General features: G+C 40.2%; 1 long non-coding RNA gene across 1 annotated transcript; it reads right to left on the bottom strand.

Moving 5' to 3' along the window:
- Positions 1–1,098: 1,098 nt before the first annotated feature.
- On the bottom strand, positions 1,099–16,355 carry LOC125327863. Its single transcript, XR_007204403.1, has 4 exons — positions 16,224–16,355; positions 11,550–11,633; positions 1,600–3,174; positions 1,099–1,274 (listed from the first exon to the last, which is right to left on the bottom strand). It is a non-coding gene; the product is annotated as an uncharacterized LOC125327863 (long non-coding RNA).
- Between the last annotated feature and the right edge of the window lie 5,414 nt (positions 16,356–21,769).

Genomic DNA, 21,769 nt, shown 5'->3' with positions numbered 1-21,769 from the left:
ATGGTGTATGTACCAAAAAACTCTCATCCTGCACTGCAAACGCAAGTCCCCAAATAGTTAACTGTATTCAAACTGCTGATGCTATTATTGTGTGTTTTATTAAAGGCTGGAATGGCAGGGGGCTTTGTTTCTGCCTACATATAGTGCCTAAAAATGCTGCACCTACTATGTCATTTCTGGAGCATTGATAGTCTGCTCACTGCTCCCCTTCTAGCACGTGCTGTTCCTGCCATTTTTGATGGCCATTGCTGGAGAGATTGTAAAGACAGAAATCACACAACAGCTCCAGCTACTGAGATTAAGTGTCCCACGACACTGCTCATCCACAAGAAATGCAACTGTTTGCAAAAGAAGGGTCTCCTCAGTCAAGAAAACAAAGCCAAGCCCTGAGCCAGCAAATGGTCTACTAACTTTGGCAGGACTGTCTCCATGTTTAAAACTGGGCATACATGGAAGAGGGGACTTGTGCACAGCCTTTTGCAAGAGGCTCTGGGAGAAACTGTATAGTCTCAAGACAAACGTAAAGATTTTCCCTAGATTAAAATTTGTTTTAAGGGCAAAATAAGAAAGACCATCTTACTCATTTAAATGCTTACTAGTCATTTCCATGTGTAGTCACAAATACCCAAGCAGCTCACCCTGAATCCTCCTCCTCAGCTGTAGCTTGTTTACTTTATTAGGCTATTTTGAGAGTTTCTCTTTAAATCCCTCCCGTACCTGTCTGCACTCAAGGTAAGTTGGTGCAAGATGGTCTTTCAGAATTAAGTGACTGTGTCCCTGCTGTTTGAGATGCCCCATCTATAGAGCAACTGCAGCAACTTCTGTAGGAGGCATCCCTTTACCCCTTCATTCCCTGCACAAAATGGGTGATCAACAAGGGGGAAAAAACAACCAGGTAGGGATTTACTATGCTGATAGCATTTGCTTTCTTTTTTTGTATATTGCAACAAGAATGTAGAAGGATCAAGAGAAGTCAAAAAGGAGCCTTATGTCCAGCAGGACTTCCTTCTCCTGACTTGCACAGCTGAAACCACCACAAACTGTCACTTGTAAAGCAGTTAGAAATATTTCTGTTGCTTACCTTAAGAGGAAGGTCACTGTTATTTCTGTGTCTCTGTAGGAGTTACCAGTAGAGAGCAGTTGTGAGGAGCTTTGCTAATCCATGCACCTCCTTCTTGTCTTGTAGAGCAGGAAAATGGGACCGGGGCAAGCCATGCAGAGTCTGCTATCAAGCATGCACTGCTCAAATCATCACAAAACAGTGTCTAGAAGATCTGTTCCAAAGGTGAACAAATGCATCCAAGTTAATATGGACCGGGAAGAGGAGAACCCCAGTGTAGACCTGAGCCTTTCTCCAACAACTGGCCTTTCTGGGAAGTCAGAGCCATGTCCAGGGAACACATCACCTTCCCAGAAAGATGTTTTTTCTTCCTCCCAAGGACAGTCTGTCATGCCAGCTCTGCTGCCACAGCTGCCAGCCCCTCCACCCCTACCTCCTGGGTGTAAGGTGCCTCTTCCCCCTGTTTCTGTGCCTGGCATAAATGCCCCATTGCTCCCATCTCCCCAGCCATGCAGCCATCCTAGGTGCAGTCATGTTACCTGTGGATGTGGGGAGCAGCCCCACGCTAAGAAGACACCGACTCTGAGGATGAAGCTGTTTCACTGGCAGAAGCTCCCCTCTGACGTGGTGAGACGTACGTGCTTGTTTGTAACACTGGGCAGATGGGTTCATGCACTTTGCAGCCAAAGGAAAACACTGATGTTGGGGGACTAAGCCTTCACTCCTAAGTCACATCACACAGGTGGTCCCATTGCTTGCTCTCAGTCATCATCACAAATAAATATGGAAAGCCTGTCCTTTGCCAATTAGTGGAGGAAATAGTAGTTTGGGAGAAGCTCTGAACTGAGGCTCTGTGGCTGCTAAAGTTACCTTCTCTTAGCCTGTCAATCTCTATTTGTTTCTTGTTAAAGGGGTGTTTTAAGTCTGAACTGATTAAGGTTTGCAAAGCACTCTGAGTGTGTTGAGTGGAAAGATCCTTTGAATGGTCATGTTCTGCGGTTCTTCTTAATGAACTCCTGGCACACCACCAGTGAGTGAAGCCTCAGCTGAAGCTTTTTATTTGCTTTTTATTTTCTCACACAGCCAGAAGACACATCAGCCAAGATCTGAGGCTGAAAACTCTTGTCAGTAGGGCTGGGGAACATGTACCCTCATGGCAGCCCCCAACTTCATTTCATACTGACCACAACCACATGATTTGTGTGGTGCTTCACACACACACACAAACCCACTAAGAGTCTGTGGTTACCGTGTGCCAAAGGGGCTTGCCAGTCCTGTTTAACTTCCAGTAGAGAGGCTGGGAACACATTTCCATTTTTGCTGCAGTTCTTAATATTCAGTTCACACAACATAGATCTCAGTTGTTCTTGCTTGCTTATCTTCAAGACAAGGAGACATAGGGGGCAAGAACTTGCTGCTATGATAAAATATATAAACACAGATATAAAAAACCTGAGCCATGGACTGCTTTCTTGTTCAGAGATACAAGTGAAGATCCATCCCCAATGCACTCAGTGTCACCATTGCAATCTCTCCTAAAGTAAAAGGAGGTGAGATCCTGTGCTATACAAGTTCATGTTTTTGAAGTTCTGTTTGTTATTTGGATGGCTCATGGTGATTCTGGTGATAATGCTAGGCTTGGGAGGCCTTAACTCTTGCAAAAAGAGATGTTTACCTAATTGGATGCAGCATCCCCAGTGTGGGTACCACGATTCTCCAATGTGTAGCTGGTCAACAATAGCAAAAACAATTTGGAGCAGCCCATTAAGTTCATCTGTTGCCTTCAGCTCAGTGAACTGAATGTGGCAGTAGTCTTCCAGGTTTAATTAGGCTTCAAACCTTTGGGATGCTCTCTGTGGGAGCTGTCACTCTTAAATAATTCACATTTGTCCAGGGCTAATGAGCACCATACTTCATTCATCCTTGAAAGTGTTTTCCCTTTCACAAATCACACTGCCTTGAAAGTGCTCCTCAACCTCTGTGGTCCACCTTGTGCTGTTATTCTCTTCCAGAAAGCCGCTCCATATGGGCTGTGATGCCAAGCAGCAGCAAGGAGCTTGTAGAACCTGACTACGCAAGCTTGGAGCTTCTTTTCTCTGTCCCACCACCACCACCTAAGGAGAAAACGGGGCCAAAAATAAAGAAAACAAAAGAGGTACTTGGACTGCTCACTTTTTGTAAAGAACGGCAAAATTCCTGGGAGTGAAAATCCTATTCATTCTTTATTGTTGTCAATTATTTATAATAAGAAAGTTTGAAATACTTTGATATCCACAGCTTGAGGTTGCCTTAAAAAAAAACACAGGAGAGGTTTAGAATGAAACAAGTTGAAGTAACTCTTCTGAGGGACAGGTCTTCATCTGAGACAGGGAGGACAAGGGAATTTCAATATTAATTCTTATAAATTGTGATAAACAAATCAATTTCCTTCTCTATGCCTTTGCCTCTTTCTCAAACAGATCTAATACCCTGTATTGTTGTCATTTTCTTGGGGTTTGATCAATGAAGGTTATTGATAATGTTATTACCAAAAAATCCCCATGACTCTCACCCAATAAGCAAACAAAGGCTCTAGAAAATCTGTTGAAACCAAGGTAAATGTATTTCTAGCTGACTGATTTTTTTTTTTTTTTCCTTTTAACAGATCACTTTCATAGGCCCAAAGAAAAGTCTCCTTCTGAGTATATTTCTGAAGAAATTTAAGTGGTAAGATTTGGAAAGTAACAGCTGAATTACTGATTTGACGTGTGTATGTGTTTATTCAGATATTAAATGAAATTAATTTAGCAGAAATATTTTGCAAGTACTATCTTTCTTTAACAAGAAGTCAACTTTTTTTGTCTTTTTTTTTTTTAATAGTGAGATGACTGTCTTTTTCCAGACAATCAATATCATTTTTTAAACTGGTATTAAATCTAGAATGGACTACAAATTCCTAAACAGACAGTATTCATCAATAACAGTAAAATTATGTGGAAACTTCTTCTTTTTTTTTTTTAATAATATTGACATAAATATCAAGTTCTGACTGGAACCATTAGGGAAGACTGTTGAATGGAAGTTTCAGATCACTTCATTGTTTTTAAAGAGGCATCTCCAGGGGTTCAGATCCAAAATCATATATAGTTATTTGCAGTTTTTCTATAAATAGGAAACAGTTTGAATAATTAAACAAATGGAAATTTACCAAGTCACAGCCCTCATGGAGGGGTGGGGAAGGAAAAGGAATTTTTACTAGTTTTTGGGAAAATATCTTTACTCTTAGATTCCCTGCAACTATGGCAGGATGATGATGAATGTTCTGCTCTCTCTCTGCTCTTTGTGTCATGGCCCATATTAAAAGGGTTTCAAGCAGAAACTCAGCCAAGAAGTCCCTTTTCATTAAGAATAAATCAGAATCAGTCAGGGGGATTTTTTTAATTATTATTATTCTTTTTCCATGACAAACTGCTTCTCAGTGGGGAAAATGCTATTTCCACTCCCTGCCTGATTCCCTGGGCAGTGGTTGAGCTCTCCTGAGAGCAGCTGCTGAACATGGGATCAAAGAGCTGAGCCCCCTGCACTCGTGAGGGATGAGGCTGCTCTGGAGCTGGGTGCTGCCTCTGTTAGCACTGGTGTCCAACAGAGCCCAGCTCTCCAGAGCCCAAATCACAGCAAGCTGGAATAATTTCAAACACATGTTGCCTGCCAGCATTTCAGACAAGGACTTTTGTTAAAACCTTCTGGGAGCTCTGCTGGTTTGGGCAAATTTGGAAATATATCCTCTGAGAGAAGGCAGGCAACGATATGGGATACATCATCATAAAGTCACCCCAAGACAGAGCCATTGGTTTTATCCTTGTCTTTTCTGCAAATGGTGGAGGAATTCAAATGTAAACATCTTCTCAGTGACACTGGACAGAGCTTCGGGGTTTCTTGTGTAAATATGAACATGGGCCAGAAAGCACACCTAAATTATAAGGAATATTGGTTTAGGCTTAAAAGAAAAACCTTTGCATTTTCATATCTCCACTGTACTTCTGAGGACTAAGATCCAAAATGTAATGGGAGGCAAGTGTACTATGAATTACTTCAGTTGCTCTCTGCCAGCAGAGAGCCTGGGGTCTTTTCCATTTGCCGTGTTACTCCCTCAGTGCTCCACAGCGTTTCTCTCCTTCCTGCAGCTCCAATGAAGACATTGCAGCCATGATTCAGAAAGGGGATAGATCAGAGCTGGATGCTGAGATGCTGAAACAGCTACTTAAACTGCTGCCTGAAGACCAGGAGGTATCTATTAATGTGTCATTCTGGTGGAGTTCAGAGCATTGTGTGTTCAGGCTGAAAAATTTGCACTGCCAAAGCAAGCAGCTATGACTGGATCCACATCCTTCTGTAGCATCTAGGTCAATGACATTCCAAGGCAGAGTGGTGGGAAGTCCACTCCAGCAATAGTCTGGGCTCTTCACACAGGGGTTGAGCCAAGAGCATGTTGGGAGTCTCGACACAGGTGTAGACAAGTGCTGCTCTCTATCCTGTTATTTTAATTAGGTGGATGAGGCATGTTAGGATTTGTGGACTTAGGTGAATAGAGAGCCTTTCAGAGCAGGTTTCAAAGAGGAGGAGGGGAAAGGACCCATCTTTTAAAGGGGTTTTTGGGTGTCTGTGCATTATAGCTTGCTGAATCCCTGCCTATAGATCAGGAATTCATCCTAGGAGATGCTGTACAAAGGCAAAAGACCTTCCAGTCAAAACAAAACCTACATGTTTGCCCTTGCAAACCAGTTCATATGCAGAATTTTTTGTTCATATGCTTCACTCCCATTGCCTGTGTGCACAGCAAGTTCAGAAAAGTTTCATGCCTGTAAGAAGCAACTGGCAGCAGAAATTTTTGTGTGGTTATTTTCCCTGTTAAATAAAATATTTGTGTGGTTATTTTGCTCTTTTATTCCCTGTTAGATAAAAAGCCTGAAATCTTGCAAAGAAGAAAAATCACAGCTAGCAAATGCAGATCAGTTTTATCTCCATCTTTTGGAAGTTCCCAGGTAAGCAAAATTTTCCTTTTCTCTTTCCGTGAGTGTGGTTCTTACAAGTTTTGTCCATAAAAATTAAGGCCTCTGTTTCTTGTGCTAGAGGGGATGTTCCTGACATTCAGTCTTCAGGGTAGATCATCTGACTGCTATTTGTAGAGCTTGTTTGAGATTTTTTTTTCCTTCCCAAAGGCCAAAGAAACTTTCAGGCACCTTTGGCAAACTACAGTTAAAATAATCTTGATATGAAAAAACCCTTGCCTGCTGAACAGCTATTCCTGTATGGCGTGAAGCTGCAGACTGAATCCTGTCACCAGGCTGCTCATTCACGCCCCCCCCGGGCTTACAGATTCCAGTTCACCCACTGGAGAGCCCACAAATCCATGAGTGAATCACAGCAGTGCCTGTGCTTTCACCACCTCCCCAGTTTTTACCAAGTCAAATGAGGTGCACACAGAGAAATCTTTCTGCTGTTCACAAAAACATGGTGATACATTATAATTAATAGCAATAGCCCTCCATAAATCTGATCAGTTGCCATGCCACAACCAGACACACTTTTTTGAAAATGTGGTGGTGAAAATATGGCTTTTCATTTTCTCAAACTTCTAGCTAGATTTAAAAGTACTTTAGAAAATGTTTTCCTTCCACAACATTAATCCATGATGAGGCATGTCATTAAAAGACATCACTGCCAAAATATTTCAAATTTCTGTTTGTGAAGTTAAAAAGAAGAACTAAAATCCTGGCTAGTGTTGCCCAGGAACTGTAAAAAATTATGGCCTCATTATGCAAGGTGGTCCCTGCCAGATGTCAGTCCAGCATTGCTTTCTGAAAGAGGAGATAATTGTTTCTAGGACATCTTTGGAAATATCTGTGTTTGATTTATTTATAATCCAGTTCTCATGTCAGAGCATTAAAGAGAACGTAAGAATGTTGGTACTGCGCTTTGCCTAAAATGGATGATGCTCTTGCTGAACACAACTCCATTAATCAGGCCTGTGGGGTTTGCTTTTTGTGGTGTTTGCTGTGGTTTTTTTCCACTGATCTCTTTTTAGCTACCAGTTGCGGATTGAATGTATGCTGATTTGTGAGGAAACAAAAATTCTGCTGGAGTGTCTGTGGCCAAAAGCACAAGCCATAAGGACAGCCTGTGAAAGTAAGTACATCTGTGCTGCACCAGTGCCCAGGCTCAGCCACTTTCTTCTACTTGATTAGCATCAGTGGTAGCCTATGCTATAAGCTAATCAAAATTAACCTTTTAATTGCTGAATGTGTAGCAAACATCAAAATGATTCTGCAAATTCCTGCTCCTAGAATACATTCAGAAGAATTGCAGTTCATACTGTTCTGCTCTGAAGTAGCAGTTCTGCAGAGAAAGAAGGAAATTTCCTTTATCATAAAATGGTTTGGATTGGGAAAGGATTATCCAGTTCCAACCTCCCTGCCATGGGCAGGAACACCTTTCACAAGGCCAAGTTGATCAGGCCCTACACAACCTGCCCTTGAACACTTCCAAGGTTCACAGAATCATTTAGGTTGGCAAAGATCTCTAAGATCACCGGGTCCAACCTTTGACCCATCAACACCTTATCAACTAGACCTTAGCACTAAGTGCCAAGTTGTATCTCGAGCACCTCCAGGAATGGTGATTCCGCCTCCCTGGGTAGTTCATTTCAATGCTCAACAACTCCTTCTGTGAAGAAATTCCTCCTGGTGTCCAACCTGAACCTACCCTGCTGCAGCTTGAGGCTATGTCCTCTCATCCTGTCACTGGGAGAAGAGGCCGAACTCCCCCTGGCTCCAACCTTTCAGGGAGTTGTAGGGAGTGGTAAGGTCTCTCCTGAGGCGGAGATGGCAGTGCCAGATCCTGTATGAATACAGGTTACATTTTTGTGTGCAGTGGAGATTTTTGTCCATAACAATGAATCAGTTCCAGTTTTTCCTGTAATGTGCACTGATGCAGTCCAGCTTAGTTCTGTGATGGAGCAGGACTCTGTGGCATACCAGAATCTGATTTGGCTGCCAGAAAAGGGCATCCCAGATGATGCTCACCAATATTTCAGGAGACCCCTCCACACAAAATTAGCCCTGGTTTTAATTTTAAGTTGGCTCTTTCTTGAAGGTGGTCTTGCATTCCAGCTTCAATTCAATGGCTTTAGAGAGCCATTGATCTCCTGTTAAACACACTTAAACTGCAGACTTTGATGTTTGCACATAAAACAGCTATACCTGGATGTCTGATGTCAGTGCTATGGTCACTTTTTACTGCAGTGTAATCAACAGCTCTCTACAGTCCCACCCTGACATCCCTGTTACCCTATTGTAAGGGTCAGTGTTTCTGTCCTAGTTCTGCCAAAAACTTCTTACCCCAGATTCCCCTGCTAAAATGTGTATCTTTTGATCTCACTAACAGTGATCTTTTGTTCTCACTAACAATGATAATGAGGCACAAAGCCCTTTGCTTAACTAGAATAATATATGCTGGGAATGAGGGCTATGGATTTCCACAAGTTTGTATGCTTTCTTGTATGTGGTTCTCCCTCGTAAGGCAGCTGCAGGGTTGACACATCTATATTCCAAACTTAATGGAAAAACTAGTTTTCCATCTACTTATAAAGAAGAGATCATAATAGAAACTTACTCATTCCACTTCCATTCAGCTGATTTATTTCTTTACTGGTATTTTTCCAAATCCATAACAATGGTTTGACATAATATTGGATGAAAATTTTGTTACCATCACTGTCAAACCTAAGGAAAATCCTATTTCAGATAATTTAATTTAATTTATTGAAAATGCCTGTCTTCTTATTCTTTAGCAATTCTTACCAGTCACCGACTGCCAGTTTTCTGCCAATTGATTCTTAAAGTTGGAAACTTTCTGAACTATGTAAGTAAAATTATTTCTTTACTTGTTGTATTCTAAAGATAACAGAAAATACAAAGCAAGACTTGAAAACTGATGGAAGGAACTTTTTTTTCTGTATTTTCTAGGGGCATCACACTGGAGATGCTGGAGGTTTTAAAATTAGTGCCTTGCTTAAACTAACAGAAACAAAAGCAAACCAAAGCCACATTACTCTGCTTCACCATATTTTGGAGGTACAACAAAACTGAGAAATTAATCCTGTGTGCATTTTTCTCAAATATTAATTCCCCAGAAGCTAAGGGGCTTTTACCTCAGTAATACCCCACTATAGGTACCTGGAGGGTGAGCCTCTGTGCCAGAAATATCATGAAAACTTTTCCACGGCTCTCTGTGCAGATAGGATCAAATCCATATACAGTAATATTTAGAGAGGTAACACTAGGTTTCCTTCCTCAAATTCACTTGACAAGTCTGCTTGCTGTTTTCTTTCTCTTCTTCTCCAACTGCTCTCTTGTGTTGACACATATCCCAAATGCATCTGTCAAATGAAATTTATTTTTGTGGTATGAAGACAAAATCTCAGGTCAGCCTGCGCACTGTGGCAGCCCATGGGATGCCAGCCTGAGCACTTAAAATGAGTCTTTTCCTTTCATTTTAACTCCCTGTGGATGCCAACATGAGAAAAAGAATGAACGAGACTAAATTTATCCCTATGCTTGTAAGAACGAAACGGAAGTGTTAATTTTTCAGTCCTGATGTTGTCCAGCTGAGAAACTTTCATACTCTTTGACTGCCTGTGTAAGATAACCATTGTTTCCCTTCAATTTTAGGAGGTTGAAAAAAACCACACAGATCTGCTGCAGCTTCCCAGAGATCTTGACTTTGTTTCCAAGGCAGCAGGGTAGGACATTATTGTTTGGTTTTTGTTAGGTATGAATTGCAAACCTCTTTAAAGCCAACAGAGAGCTGAGTCATTTTATGGTGGTGTAGTAAGGTCACAAGATTTCTCTGCTGTGGGAGAGAGTGGCTCCCTTCAACACCAAACAGTGTTGAGATTTATAATTCAACCTGATTAAGACTTTTAGGTGGGGGTCAGTGTGATTTTTCTTTCTGTGGATCCAGTACTACCTTAGAATAAAACTGTGTAGACAGTGAATTTCCCTTATTTTCAAGGACCAGATTCCTCTTCCCTACATTGCAATAGAAATATATCTTCCCTGAAGTTTCTCAGTCAGTCCAAGAAGTGTTTGGACAATATTTTTGGGGCACACAGTGTGACTCTTGGGGATGGTCCTGTGAAGGGCCAGGAGTTGGACTCAATGATCCTTGTGGGTCCCTTCCAATTCAGCATATTCTGTGATTTTTAGGTGAAAGTCCATCAGGAGGTACAGAGCTCATGTAAGGAGGGAATGAGTGGGGTGATTTACTGACAATTGGGGGACCTCAGGACTCCCTGAGTTGAGTATCAGCACATTTCTAATATATGTGTGTAGAAAGAAAAAACCTGTTTCTGGAGACTTCTGACTTTCTCCCATGGGCCTGAAAGCCTCATGACTCTATTGCCAGTTCTTTCTGTTTAGCTCAAAGGAATCACATGGAGATATGTTCAATTAAATTAATCAGAACCCACATTTGTAGCACCAGGATTAACATTTTTAATCCTGTTAGGAATTCAGAGGATTCACAGGAACCTTGTAGTGACTTAGATTTCCTTGTAACTCAAAGGAGTAACTTTTAAATCTGTAGATGTAGCCATTTATTATGTAGCTGCTAAATAATTTTTTTTTTTAGTATTTTAATTCTGTAATTAACCAGAAAAATGCTATGGCTTTTGTGAATTATCTTTGCAGAAGCTAAATTGAATGTTGTTTTGAACCATGAATTTCCTTTTGGATTGTGTCATATTAGAAATACCTTTCTTAACAGAAACTAGATCTTGCTGGCCAATGATATAAATGCACACTTATAAAGTAAGTGCCCTCTAGTTTAGTCAAACTATCAAACTTACAAAACTGATTTACCAATCAACCCGTGGAGAACTGCACACAGTGCAAATCCTACAAGGGACTCTCCTAATGCTGCTCACATCTGGATGCACTGTGAAATGCCGAGCCAGGTTTTGCTGATTCAGTAAATTTTGTCTGGCCAAGAGAGTAGCTCAGAACTACAGAAGACGTTGGTTTGGCAGTGGTTGTGTTTGGATCTCTACACAAGCTAAACTAACTCAGAGAGGAGATACAATTTTGGACTATAAATAGATTAGGGAGAAAAGGCAAGGAGGGAAAAGAACCAGCTAAATAAGGACAGTATTGGCACAGGGGAGATGAGCTTGTGGTTGCCTATGAATAAAAATAGGCTGGAAATTTTTTGGAGTTTTTTGAATACTAGGACAGTGAGGTTCCTCCACAGTCTATCCAGGGAGGTAGTGAGAGCAAAGGAACAGAGCCTTTAGCCTTTCTTAGATGAAGGTTTGAGCACATGAAAAAGAATTTATATACAAGAGAACTACCTGCAAGAGCAGGGTCTGGGCTGGATGATTAATTCCACGCTCATTTGAAGAGATGGTAACATTTATAATAATCTTCTAAGTTAATGAAAACAAAAGACTTACCCTTCAATGTACTGTCGCTTTTGTGGACCTTTCAGAATCCACATTGACGTCATGCAGGCTGAGGCAGGTGCCAATTTGAAGAAACTGTTGGAAATAGAGAAACGTTTATTTTTGTCAACAGATGATTCAAAAATACAGCATGGAAAATCTGTACAAGTAGGTAATGTGAGTGTGACATGTTTCCCATCTTTCTTCCTAAACACTCTCTTCTTAAAGGCCCTGTGATTGAGGTTGCAGCTGGACATAAAGCCCTATGGAAAAGGGATCATTACTACACTCCCACTGTGCCCTGATGGAAGGAGTATCCCAGATTTTCCTCCATTTCTCTAATGTGAAAAATGAAACGTAGGCGCAACTATAAATGCATACAGTGCAGCACAGAAACATGTTGTGTCTCACTGTGCTTTGTGGGGAAAAAAGTGAGTAGATATGCAATATGCTTTTCTCCCCCCACATATATTTCCTAACATCCTAGCTTTTCATATTCTCAAAATAAGTCACTTAACTAAAGCTGTAAGGTTGAAATCCTGGTGCTGCATCTCCCTTGATCAGTCATCCAGGTTGTGCCACATTTTCATGTGATTGTATGATGAAATGAGGAAAAATGCAGATGATTCACGCTGTGAACCAATCTTAGTTGTCAGTTTTTTAAAAACTGACTCTTCTCTGTTAACTGGATCAAGTCTTCTGGGCAGCTCAGAATATGCTACTTTTTAATATGCATAAATTGTGTCACAAAATATATTTTAGGGCAGCCTCAATGCTTCAAAAGACCTGCAGAAGGAATTTGCCACCATTGAAAAGAAGAAGGAAGAACTTGCTGATTATCTTTGTGAGGACCGAAAAAAATTGTCTTTGGAAGATGTATTCAGCACAATGAAAACCTTCAGAGAGATCTTCCTCAAGGCCTTACAGGTGGTTTGCATTTGTGACTCTTTAGAAATAGGTTGAGAACTTTTTTTTTAAATCAAGCAATAATTTCTATTTTCTTCTACTCTAAGCTGGGCTACCTAACCCTGGCTGCAGAACTAAATGAAAGTAAATTTATGTGCTTGCAAACTGCAGCATAAAATGAGCATGTGTGCAAATATGAAATGTGGGGCTTTTTTGTTTGTTTGTGGGTTTTGGTTTGGTTGGTTGGGTTTTTTGTGGGGTGGGGGAGGTTGGAGTTTTTTTGCTGTGGAGAACTGTTCAAGTCATTTTCCCACTGAAAATTATTAACCAGGCCTCAGTGCAATAGGAGCTTTGTGCCTTGTGAAAGAATGAGCAACCTGACATGCTTTATAGACTTTGCTGATGGACAAAAGGTAAATTTTCCAATAGGCAAAGCCTAACTGGAAGATGTGTTTATGGGTCAGTATTTCATTGTACTAGTTAGTTCTAAACAGTGTGCTTCATGTTCCAAAAAATTCCTCTGAATCTCACAAGGGATTATATTTACTTATAGGACTTTGCTCCTTGAATAAGGAGTAAGAGAACAGCAACTTCACCATTAAAGTTGTGTAGAGCACCTTCCAAGTAGTAAACCTCTAGTAAACCTCCATTTCACATCCCTTATCACACACTTCACACCTGGACTAATGTACTTCCTTTAGGGTTTCCTTAATGCCAGGTGATAGTGGCTTCACATTCATACATATTTTAACAGCAAGAATCACCCGTTCCCGTGCTGACTCCAGGAGAGCCCCAGCCTGAATAAACCTTCTCTAGAGAGAACCATCTGCATTACAAGAAGAACTGCAAGAATACAGACAGCTCAGCTGCCAAGAGAGACTGGAGGAGTGCTTTAGGGCAGATCGTAGATTCATACGAAGTTTATGAGGAAGTGACGGGAAATGAAAGATGAAAAATATATCCTCTACTGTTCCCACTACCTGCTTCTCCAGTGAGGCACTGGGCTGAAATTTTCCAAGCAGTGCAGCTACCCAGGCTCTGAAATTATGTGATACTGCCACAGTCAGTCTGGAAAATGAATCCTATAAACCACAGATGTTTTGGCAATATGCTTGATCCTTAAAGTTCCTAAAGTTCTAGGCACAAAGGAAAGAATTAGGAGAGTCAAGAACATAATGGCTCACCAAATGTGGAGAGGTATACTGGAAATGTACTGTAAAGGGTAATTCCAGAAACTGTAGTTCCTTCAAGAAACAGTCCTAATAAAGGTTATGTAGTGCCCTAGTATAGCTGCAGGAGATTCAGTCTACATTTGTGGGTGCTTCTTGCTCACAGCCAGGTCAGGGCAACTAGAAGGAAGCTTCTTCTTACATCCTGAAATGTAAACTCCCTTTCATCTCATTTTCAGTTCCATTTCTCAGCAGCACCTCACCTCAAAGGTACCACAGCTATTAGCCACATTGTCTGCACCTCTCTCCTTCACTGCAGACCTAGAATTAATCACTTCTTCCTCTTGCCTTGCTTTCTCCCTATCACTGCAGTAAAGATACTATCTGTGCTTGAAACAGCAACATGTTGGAAAGCTGAAGGTTTTAATTTTTAAAGCATCTTTTTGTTCTGTGATTTTGATTTTTACACTAGAATCAGCCACAGGCATCATCTCTTCCCAGTGCCATTTATTTTAGGCTTTAATGCTAAGGTGTAACTTTTATTTTGAGATGAGTCTTCTGTGTAAAGCAGGTCTCTCCGCACTGTCAAAATCGTTAGTACTATCTTTTCATTCCCACATCAAATAAGAAGGGAAATAGTTTCAATAAATAGTGATCCTTTATGTCTCCTAAGCTTATCTACAGAGATTTGAGGTTTGTTACTTTCTTTAAACAAAATCTTTCTCCTTTTCCTGAGGGTTCTTTTTGATCTCTTATCCTTCAGGTAACAAAAACTGAGTTACACAAATGGAATTACTTTAATAAGACTCTGCCATCTTTCTCTCCATCTACCTGGAGGAAAAAAACAAACCAACAAGGCCTTTCCAAACACCCAAATGATCTCCAAAACTGACACAGTGAAAGGAGGCAAGGAAGCTGGTTTGTCACCCAGGGCTGGTGACTGTTTTACCAGTTCTCAAAAAATAAAAGAAGCAGATGGCAGGAGGAAAGAGACAGGGAGAAAATAGTTTCTCAGCTCAAAGACAAAAAATCAGAATTGGAGTTTTGCTGAGAACTCAGTGGCAAAATTGTGGGGGAAAGAATCACTGTGTGATTATAGGGGATTGTGGGAAGCATTTGATTTCCCTTAGCATTTGCAGCTGTTCAGAGAAGGGAACTCCCAGCAAAGAGATGGTCTAATCTCAGGAAAAAGAGAAAAAAATGTTCAACAAAATCTGCTCTAGGAAGTATTCCGTTGATGACAGAAGTTATACAGACAGCTCTGCACAGGGATAGTTCCTCTGTGTACTCCCCTAGGACAACCAAGCTGGAGCAGCTGCTCCTCAGTAGGGTGCATATGGTGTTGGAACAGGATGTGCTTCAGATAGCATGGGGATAAACAGTTGTCCTGGAGCATCTTTTAATTCAAAATTCAAGCAAGTATCTAACATCCCACAAAGTGCAAATCTAAAGTGGCACTCTCTTTCACGGAATCTCCTCCCTGTACCTGCCTTCAGTAATCCAGGAAGGTGGAGAAGGAATTGTGAGTATTCATTCCTCTGCCCTACTACCACTGGATGTTTTTGGGCTTTCTTGTGTCGAAGAAACTTTGTTAAGTGTGTTTACATTGAATTGTTGTTTGGGACTTTTTTACAATTTTTCTGATGAAAAATTTGGTTCAGGCTTGCTCAATTGATAAATGTATTCCTAATGTGTTTTAGCTTGTTCTCACTTCTGTGCGTGCTGTTCAGCTAGCAGAACAACACATCCCTGAATTCACCTCCTTTATTTCTTATGGCCTATTATGTAGAGACATTCTTCCAGGGCCCACAGATCTGCAAGTCTCTCAACAGCCGTAATATCTCAAAGATGTTATGCTAAGACACAGCAGGAATTTATCAGGCAAACACATAGGAGGCATATACTGATGGAAGGCTTCCAGCCTCTCCATAAGACTTCACCACCTGTACCCCATTCTTTCAGAAGCACCCTCTATTCAGGGCAAATAGATTCTTTTCTTTCTCTGTCAAGAATACACTGAATTTTTTTTCCTTCTCAAGGCCTCCAGTGGAAGTCCCCATAACCTTGAGCCTCTAATGCTCCCAGATTTAAAACAGACTAACTCTGTTAATGTTCACAAGTTTTCTTTATTTGTTTGAAAATTCTTTGAATCAAAAGATCCTAGACTTTTACTTTCTATAAAGGCTGGTTTCTATAAACTTGTGCACGTTTCCTGGGACTTCTTCAGCTCATCTTATGGAAATAGTCCCAGATGATCCAAAGCAATCAAACAGATTTATCACTATACTGGGAAATTGTATTTTCTGCTTCAAACTCTCTGCAAAGGAAACCACATGTCTCATCAAGAATCCTATCTGCACCGAAGCATCAATGCCTTCCTGGATGTTACTAGGTTTTGTCATATGATACAGCAGCGTATTAAGTACTGATCTACCTGCAACTTGTATATTAGCTATTCACTGGTTGCAATCAAAAGCTTCCAGGTTGGATGGCAATGTTCTGGTGATGAATGCAGGTCTGGAACAAGAATTGCATGAGCATTTAAGAAAATGTTCCACTACAGTTATCTCAGTTGTTCAGAACTATCTTCTCCCACCATTGTGCTACTTACCAAAAGCCAGAAATACTCTTCCACTGGGTAATGGTCTTCTTTTGCTAGCAGTAATCATTCCATTCCTTTTTCTTCCTCCATTAATCATATTATTTTGGTACCAGCAGCTCTGTGGAAACCAGAATCCTGCCTATCTGCATAAATCCCAACGGGATTTATGCCATTCTGGCAGTTGTGTGAGTGGTACCAACAAACATCCAGCCTGGATTCTGGCCCTGAACAGTAGTGCAGAAATACTACTGGCAAATTTAATGAGAGCCTGAAGAGAAACTGAATTGCTGTTTAACACAGCTGAACAGTTCCTGAAAATTCTGGTAGAAATCCCTGAATACAAACAAGGTTGCTATGGGATAAATCTCTAGAATGCTAATTAAGTTAAACTAATGCTCTGTTTTGTGGACAAAGGGACTAATTAAGAAGAATGCATTTCAGTCCATAGTCGAAAGTTGCAGTTAAAGCTGATGAAATAGTTTGCTGGTAACATCATCACATGGAGAAGGCCAAAGGGATTGACCAGGAAGCTCTGTTCTGCTATTTACCCTCAAACCCCAGCAGATGAGAGTTTTAAGTGTGCATAGGGCATGTCCAGAATACCTATTCATCGCAAGCTGAGAGTTTCCTAACAAGCTTTGCCTTCAGTAACTCTTATTTACTTTTTTATTTGTCATTCTGTCTGAATGCAGGAAAATCAAGAAAGGAAGGAGAAAGCTGCAAAATCTGAGAAAAGGAAGAAACAGTTTAAAGGAGAAGATGCAAAGAGGCTAAAGGGAGAGTATGGAGAGTGTAGTACATTTCACAATTAATTCTAGGGGTTTAGCCAATATTTTGTTAATTAGAAGGAATTTATCTGTTAATTCTGCCTGATCTGATATAATGAGAGTGACTTAGCCATGCATCATGTAGTAAGACACCAATTACCAATTTTCAAGTGCAAGTTGAATGCTTGGAAGAAATCATGATAGCGATGTTAGAAAAAAATACCACTCCCAATGAGCAAATTTCTCCCACTTTGCTCAGAGGTGGAGGATATCCTGCTATTATTCTGAGTAGTTGTTGGGAGACTTTAAGGGTTATGGAAAGCTGTACACACTTGAACTTCATGCAGCATAGTAGGCAAGTTGTGTCCAGTGCTATTGTTACCACAACATTTGCTTTTTTCTGATCAGAGATCTGATTCCTTAAAGCAGTTTTGTCTATGCTTAAAGAAGTGTCTGTGCTGTGCTGAAGCACAGCTGATTGATGCAGAAAAGCACTTGCTGTGCTGGGCCTCCCTGGGTGTGAAGCATGTCTAGTGCTAATATTGGCAAGTGTATATTTTAATTTTTTATTTTGGCAAATACTTGGCATCCACTTTTATTGAAGATTTCTGCCAATAACATTTGGTTACAATTCTTGGTTCTTCAGAGAACCATTGCAAAGAAGCCATTAGTAAACCTGAGCAGAGATCATGTAAATTTTACACTAGATGCTCAACCCTTGGAAGACTCTGCTTTTTCCTGTATCTGGTGACCTCCTTTTATCTCCTCTTTAACAGCTACCTTTAGAAACACATTTTTAAAATACATAAAATCCATTGAAAACTGACAAAAACAAAGTTTTCGATGTTGTCTTGTCAAATTCTTCCACAAATATCTTTCACATACTTTACAGTCGTAACTCACTTAATGTAAAGCTGCAGATTAAAACAAAAAAACTTTTTGCTATAAATACAAAAAAGTACCCTAGTATATGGTAAAATAAAATTAGGTAGCAACATTTATCAGCTGTAAGAATTAAAGGTGTGCTTCAATCCTGTAAAGAAAAGGAGCAACAAACCAGAAGAACCTTCTGTATTTCCAAGAGATAATTTAGGTGGAACTGTCATTATTTTGGTTCCTTTGTGAGAAGGTGGATTTAGTTCTTGGGGAGTATAAACTTGAACATGAAAGAGCATTTAGGGTCTGAATTATTTTTCAGTACTGATTTTAGAGAACTGTGCCTAGCAGTGGTGACAATCAGGAACTTTTAAAATCTATTTTAATCTTGATGAGGATATGGTGACAAAATAACTGAGGGTATCGGATCTGGCATGGCAGAATGTTGAAGCTCATCTCAACATTCTTCATTCTATGTAAAATGGTTTGGGGGGGATTTTCTAATCATATAATCAGCAAGTTAAGTAATTCTTTTCTGAAGAAGGGAGTGAAAAGACAGTAAATCTGATGAACCCCGATCAGCCTGTGCTTACAGGACTGTCAAGGCCTGCTTCCACAAAGAATGAAGTGAACTTTTAGCTTTGCAGGTATCTCCCTTGATGCCAGTGATACACAGCACACGAGGAAATCCTGTGCAGGGATCTTTAAAGGTCCCAATCCTGCAGTCTGAATCTCTGACCTTAAATCCAGTCACATGCTCCGTCAGTGTGAATATCTGGTTTGTCCAGTTGTCTGAGGATCATTTCTCTGCTGCTGACAGATCTGCCAGGGACAGACACAACAGCAACGTCTCTTAGGGCTGGCAAATAATCTCACTCTCTGGAATTCAAATAGGAGAGGTGAAGTCAGAAGCACCCATTGCTGATGTATTAACAGATTACAAGGGAGGTTTTGAGTTGCTAGGAACCAAGCTGAATCTAAAGCTCTTACCAAAATTCAAATGGAGGGTATTATTTAGACAACTGAGCAATATCTTACTTGATTCCATATATTAAAAACAGCTTTTCTGTGAATAAGATTTAAGATAAGATTTCCAAAATATTTTGGTGACAGACTCATGCTGATTCCAGGGACTCAGACATTCTAGGGTTGGGGGCTTTTTTAACTCCTCTGGACATGTTTATATATGTAGGTACATTAGGATTTTTTTTCCTCCATGCTTGAGAGTGGATTAAGCAACTCACTTGATTTGTTTTCTTCAGCCTGTGTTGCAGCAACTTCCACTACTGGGCATTTAAATTCTTCTGGAGAATTCTATCAGATAATTGCAAGGACTATATTTTATATGCTACTTCAAGAAAAATAACATATATTGTATATATGTTATTACAAGAGAAATAACATCTGGAAGTCTCTTTAGCTAACCAAATGGAAAAATCAGCTGCTTCTAATGGAAATTTGGGGACATAGCTAATGATCAGAGTAAGCAACAGAACAAGAACGCTTAAAAACAAAGTATGGAAACATGAATTTTAGTATCTGGTGAGAATTTAGGTATGTCACTACAATACTGTAATGACAGCAGAAAATGAAATGCTATTTAGAGATAAAGAGCAGGTAAGTTTTGATGAACAATACAGAAGTTCCAGAGCACAACTACTATCATTACACAGAGAAAGCGACTGCAAAAGCAGACTCCTATCCAGTTCCATATATTGATATATCCAGGGTCAAATACAAGAGCTTTTGTGTGGCAAAATTCTTGTTGTCTGTACTTACACAGGACTTGTTTGGCTGTAAGTTACAAGCTGATATATGATAAAATTTCACCAACATAAATTGCTCTTGCAATAGTAAAAGCATCCTAGTCTTCAAGAGCTGGGGAAATCAGCTAATATTCTGCTGCTAAAAGCTTACTGGGTCACTGTTGTATTGCTTGAGTTTGCTTTTTTAAAGTATATAATAATGGTTTGAAAACTGTGTATTAAGGATAAGTACAACTTTCAGTGCAGAGTTTACTTACAGCTGCATTGTACTCTAGTATGTTTTTGTAATCCAGGATATATTTCACTTTTGTATATCTTCGTTTTAGTAAACAGAGCTAAACAAAAGCACCTGAATTTGTGAGGCTTATTAGTTGCAGCTTTAAATCACATACTAGCAAATGAGATCCTGAGCAAGTGTTTTTCCTGTGCTGATAGTGAATACCATAACGGTATTTTTATTTTATTTAAGTGCAAATGACAGGACAGATTATCTGGATCTTAGTTGCCTAAAAAGATGGTGAATAAATGAGAAAAAAAGCCTCTTAATTGCATCTGGCAATATAAAACTGCTAAGCACTTAAATTAATTCCCCATGAACTCTAGAAAACTGCAAAAATTCTTAAAAAAAAAAAAATCTTGACCCTATGCCCCAGAGTTCAATGAGTTTGCCACAGTTCTTTTACTGACAGCCTGGCAGACTTCAGGCCATTATCTCATGAGCATAAATGAGCATAACCACATTGCAATGTTCCTTTATTCTCTTTTTTAAATATACATCCCCCTGCAAAATCTCTACCTCCTTATTGGCTGGAAAGATGATTCAAGTTGAGCTCATTTCATTAAAATGTGTCTTTAAATCTTTCCACAGGCTTTATGCAATCTTATTTCTGTGTACATTATTTACTCAAATAGCTGAAATAATGTGAAGAAGCCTATAGTTTTGGTATCAGGTTGATTATTTGTCAGGCAGAAAGAAGTTGTGGGTGTCCCATCCGTGGGAGTGTTCAAGGCCAGGCAGGATGGGGCTTTGAGCAACCTGGTCTAGCGGAAGGTGTCCCTGCCCATAGCAGAGGGGTTGGAATGAGGTGATGTCTAAGGGCCCTTCCAACCCAAACCATTCTATGATTCAGTTATTAGAGGACTCACTCTAGGATGCCAGACACTAAATAATGTTCACATCTCTAGTCAGCAAAAAAGGATCTGAAGCAGCAATGTCTGTCATATCCCACATGAGACCCTTAAAACCTCAGGCAATCTGCGGTGACAGCCCAAATACAATTTTGTGGGATATTTGCTCTGATTTATACATTCACTGTTCATGAGGGAGGGGTTTGGTAGCAAAGCTACCTGATGTGAAAGCTCATAGCTGATACAAACTGAATTGGGGGCCCACTCACAGACATGTAAGTGATTACAGAATTAGATGGCAGCTGAACAACTTCTTAAATGTTGCTTAACTAGTTCACCTGGGCATCTAAACAGGTAGATATGTACTTTTGAGAGTTTGGGCCAAAGTCTTGAGAAAATACCTACAGCACAGGGATGTACACAGTTAGTAAAGTTGGTCTAACTTGAAGCAATTAATGTTGAATAATTTCTGCCTAAACTCTTCCCAAAAATGCCCAAGAACACAGGAATCCTGAAGTCTGGACAAGCTACTGCTGTGCTCAAATGTGACCCTTATGAGCAGTGTTGGAACAAAGATGGTCTTATTCACAGCTTCTATTTCAAGCTTACTAAAGCTTTATACACTTGCCCATGCTTATCAGATTAGTTTGTTAATCTAATAAAACATGCAAACACTTTTCATTTCATCCTACACACCACAAAGAAAACATGTTACCACTCCCTTGTAATTTGCAGCAAGCTTTACATATTTGCAGACTGTTATCACGTCACCTTTGGTCTCCTTTTTCCTAGACTAACACCCTTTCAGTTTTTCAGCCTGGTGCTTTCCCAGTATTTTCATCCCAGGATTTTCCACACCTGTGTTCATGCACTTGTGGATCTCTTCCTGATTTTCTTCAACTGGATCTCATCTTCCTCAGTGCACAGTTCTGGATCTCCATCTGGGCAGGGCTCAGGACAGTGGAAGGACACTTGTCCACATTTTACAGGTTGCTCTTCCATCTCAGCAATATATTTG

Source organism: Corvus hawaiiensis, chromosome 6, assembly GCF_020740725.1.
Source record: "Corvus hawaiiensis isolate bCorHaw1 chromosome 6, bCorHaw1.pri.cur, whole genome shotgun sequence".
Lineage (NCBI taxonomy): Eukaryota > Metazoa > Chordata > Aves > Passeriformes > Corvidae > Corvus > Corvus hawaiiensis.
The sequence above is the reverse complement of the archived record's forward strand: the minus strand, read 5'-3'. Positions and strand labels throughout refer to the sequence as shown.